Source organism: Triticum urartu, chromosome 7, assembly GCF_003073215.2.
Source record: "Triticum urartu cultivar G1812 chromosome 7, Tu2.1, whole genome shotgun sequence".
NCBI lineage: Eukaryota > Viridiplantae > Streptophyta > Magnoliopsida > Poales > Poaceae > Triticum > Triticum urartu.
In genome coordinates, this window is record NC_053028.1 from 589,829,757 (window position 1) to 589,834,210 (window position 4,454).

The 4,454-nt window shown below is 63.2% G+C and overlaps 1 pseudogene; it reads right to left on the reverse strand.

The window, feature by feature from the left end:
- Positions 1-3,130: 3,130 nt before the first annotated feature.
- LOC125523474 lies at positions 3,131-4,454 on the reverse strand (annotated as a pseudogene).

Sequence of the window (4,454 nt, forward strand, 5' to 3'; positions counted from 1 at the left end):
TGCACGATGACCAGCCGGGAGCGTGGCGAGCTCCCAAGTGTTGTTGGCGCGGATTGACTCCATCTCCGCTTCCATGGCGCCACGCCATGCCGGCTCGCTCAGTGCAACATCGACGGACGCGGGCTCCTCCGCAGCTGAGAGACACAACCCGCTGTACTCAAGGGTGCGTGCCGGAGCGTGATCGATCAGGTGCTCGACGGTCTTGTATCGGAGCGGCACCCCCTCCGAGTCGAAGGTCTCGCCGTCCGGTGCAGACACCCACCCATCGTCGTCAATGGTGAGCGGCGTGAGTGATGGAGAGGCGACGGGGCCAGCCGGCGAGAGCGTGTTAGCCGCCCCGGTCGGCGTGTGCGGCGACTGTACCGGCCCAACAGGTGAGCACGGCTCCGTTGTTGTTGCTGGAGAGCGTGGCGATGCAGCTGTGTCAGTGGACACCGTGTAGGTTGTCATCACGGGCGCCCCCGCACTGGAGTACACGACCGTGAACTCCCTGGTGTGAGCGGGCTCGGAGTCGCCGCCGCCCTTGCGCTAGTCCCAGCGCCGATCCTCCTCAAAGCGCACATCGCGCGTGATGTACAGGCGTTTGCCGATCGGGTCGTACACCCGATAGCCCTTGGTGCTCAGCTCGTACCCCAGGAAGACGCCCGGGCGCGACCTATCCGCCAGCTTGGTCACGCCGGGTCCGACGAGCTTGACATGCGCGACACAGCCGAAGGTGCGGAAGTAATCCACCGCCGGCTTCTTCTTCTTGCGCCGCGCCTCGTATGGAGTGATGCCTTGCAAACTTCTCGTCGGTGACCTGTTCAGTATGTGGACAGCAGTGCGCACGGCCTCACCCCAGAACGTGCACGGCACGTCCATGGCCTTCATGAGGCTGCGTGCCATCTCCACCACGGACTGGTTCCGTCGTTCGACGACTCCGTTCTGCTGGGGAGAGTACGGCGTCGTTGTGTTCCTCTGAATCCCCAGCTCTTCGCAGTAGGTGGCGAATTCAGTTGAAGTGAACTCGCCGCCTCTGTCAGTCCGGAGCGCCCGGAGCTTGACACGGCCTTCCATCTCTGCGTGTGCTTTGATCTTCTTGAAGTACCGAAAAGCCTCGTCCTTGCTCTTCAGTACCTCAAGCCACATATACCTACTGTAATCATCCACAATCAACAGAAAGTACTTGTTACCACTAGTCGTCGCCGGAGTAATGGGGCCGCACAGGTCGCCGTGGACGAGATCGATCGCGTGCTCGGCGCGATACGCCGACGCGCGCGGGAAGGGCGTACGATGCATCTTCCCAATGGTGCAGCCCTCGCAGAACTGATTGACGTGCGCGATCGCCGGCATCCCGCGTACCATGCTCTTCGCTCTGAGATCGTGCAGCGCACGGAAGTGCAAGTGACCGAACCTGGCGTGCCATCTCCAGGCCTCGTCCTGGGCTCTGGCGAGCAGGCACACGGGAGCGGCCAAGTTCAGAGCCACGGCGTAAAGCCGGTTGCTCGTCCGCCGCACCCGTGCGAGCAACAGCCTCTGCCTGTCGTACAGACAGAGCTCGCCGTCCTCGATCACGGACTTGCACCCGTTCTCATCAAGATGCCCGAGGCTGACAATGCTCGTGCATAGCTGCGGGATGAAGTACACGTCCGCGAGTGCGCGATGCTCGCCATTGCGGCATGAGAACAACACGACCCCGCGCCCACAAATCTGCACGACAGAGCCGTCACCAAAATGCACCGTACCTCGTACTGTCTCATCGAGCTCCGAGAGCATGTCGCGGCGCCCTGTCATGTGGTTGTTGGCGCCGGTGTCCAGATACCAGCGGTCGTCATCCGTGGCCACCGGCACGACCCGCGCCTCGTTGAGGAAGATCTCCGGGGCCGGGCAGCGCGCGTCGGTGTCCGTGACCTCGCTGCTCACCACCGCGCAAGTGGCCAGGAGCAACCCTGGCTGCTCGACGTCGACCTGGGCGACGTTGGCCTGCTGGTCCCGCTGCTCGCGCTGGTCCCTTGCCTTCTTCCGGCACTCTTTCGCCCAGTGCCCTGGGATGTTGCAGTATCGGTAGTCGCCCTTGCGCTTGGGCGTCGCCGGACCGCCGTTGCCACGGCCACCACCTTGGCCACGGCTACCGCCGCCTTGGGAGTTCTTCGGCTTGCCGTTGCCGCGCCCGCGTCGATCTCCGGACCCCGACGACCGGCCGGCTTGATCCAGCAGCTTCTCGCTCGCGCGCCACTCATCAGCAGTGAAGAGCAGTTGCGCGCCGGGCGCCGGTGTTTCCTCGCGGTCACGCTCCTCGACCACAAGGAGTCGGCCACAGAGCTCCTCGAGGGAGAGCTGTTTGGTGTCCACGAGGGACTCAATCACCACCGCCATCTCGCGGTAGGGCCGCGGCACCGTCCGGAGGACCTTGAGAACAGCCATGTGCTCGTCCACCGGGTCGCCGAGCGCCTCCAGCTCGTCGATGATCGTCCTAAGCCGCATCACATACGACTCGATCCCTTCGCCGTCCTTGTACCGGAGCGCCTCGTACTCCGAACGGTGAGTCTGCGCCTTGGCTTCACGCACGCGCTCGACCCCGACGCGTATGGTCTTCAGGGTGTCCCATGCCTGCTTGGCCGTGGCCTTGGCGCCCAGAATACGCATGAGCTCCGGCGGCACCCCCTTCAGGAGGGCGATCATGGCGCGCCGGTCGTCGCGATCCGTACCTTGGCCAGTTTCCACCACCCTCCACAGCTCATCAGCCTGCAGCTGCAGCTTGGTGATCATGGCCCAGTCGGAGTAGTTCGTGCGCGTGAGCATCATCGGGGGAGCACCGCCGCCGCCACCGTGCACGACGCGCTCGATCACACGCACCCCCGACCCCTCCTCTGTGGAGAGACGCGCCAGGGCTTTCTCCAGCGCCGCCGCATCGGCAGCGCCCTTTTCCTCCTCCTGCTGTTTCTTCGACTTCTCGTCGTCGCTGCCTGCCATCACTCCGGCGGATCAGACACCGTCGGCGCCCAGGATGGATCGAACACCACCGAGGCTCTGATGCCACTTGTAGTTGCAGATGGCTGCCGATCGCACGAGAGAGAGAATTTCGCGAGAGAGAAGATCAAGTCTGACAGAGGTATTTTGTGCTGCGCACTGAACTGCAGCTTTTCTCTGCTTTTCTGTTATTTGTAGCAAGCTCAAACGGCTGCCGAGATACAAGGAAAACGCCCACGTCTCCGGCTGGCCTACTGGTCGTGCCATCCCACGACGCCAAGCTGAGATCGAGCAACTACTTTGCCCGCACAGACCGCTACGATCATGCCATCCCATGACCCGGTGAGACGAGCATTTCTAGCTAACAAACTAACTGAAACTACTGACAGAAAACGCCTAACTGAATCTACTGAACCATGCGTGTACAGGTGCACGCTCCCGATCCCTTTTATTCAGAGAAACAACAAGTTCAGTGTTGAGTCTTGCAACAGATTAGCTATCAGATGCGCCCCCTGCCGCCTCCCACTGCCTCGACGGTTTCTCCGAGGAGCGCGGAGCTAGCCATTTGGACCATGTCCGGCCGGAGCACCCAGCGGAAGGCGTACCTGGTGGCTGCCAGGCCTGCGAGGAATTCAGTGAACTGCTCATGCGTGATCACGGCGAGGCTCCCCAGGCTCACGTACACGACGGACCGGTCGTCGTGGCCGTCCAGCCACGCCATGCACCCGTCGTCCTCCCGCCACAGGCTCGCGCTTGCGGCGAACTTCGACCTCACGTGAAGTGGGCCTACCGCGAAGACGTCGCTTGTGCACGACGCGATGTGGGCGAGCGCTGACCGCTCCATGGACGCTGCGGTGTTGACTATGAGCGCATGTGCCTTGCTGGAACGAACGGTGACCTCGGCGAGCTTGAGCACCAAGGGGTCTTCGCCGCCTTTTTCAGCGCAGGAGAGTCCTCGAGGAAGATCTCGTCGCCGGAGGAAGCCCTCCATCCCCGGAACGCCACGCACCAGGTCGTCTGCAGGGAAGGCGGTCTCGACGAGCTCGACGAGCTTGGGCATAGACAGGATCGCCAGGTAGCTGGACGCGCTGTGCGTGACGAAGGCGAGCGATGGGATGCCGAGCTCGTCAGCGATGTCGAAGGCGAACGGAATGGTGCTACCGGCGAGAACGCATGTCACCGGCGCATCGGCGGCAGAGAGCAGGGCCCGGTACGCCCGGTGGGCCCGGCGCATCGTCGGGTTGGCCGTCGGGGATGGACAGCAAGCGGAGGCCCGGTGGAGGCGCCTGAGCAAGACGACGGAGGTTCCACTCAGTGTGGAGGAAGGTGACTTGGACGCCGGCATCGACGAGGGCGGTGGCGAAATGGAGCATGTGCCCCTGCCGCGGCCAAGGGAACAAGAGAACGTGCACCGCGGCGTCATCCATCACCGCGGCAAATCGGCAGGTCGTCCAACTCGCAGATTTAGTGCAAGCTCGGGCCGGCGTTTGCTACAAGCGTGATGG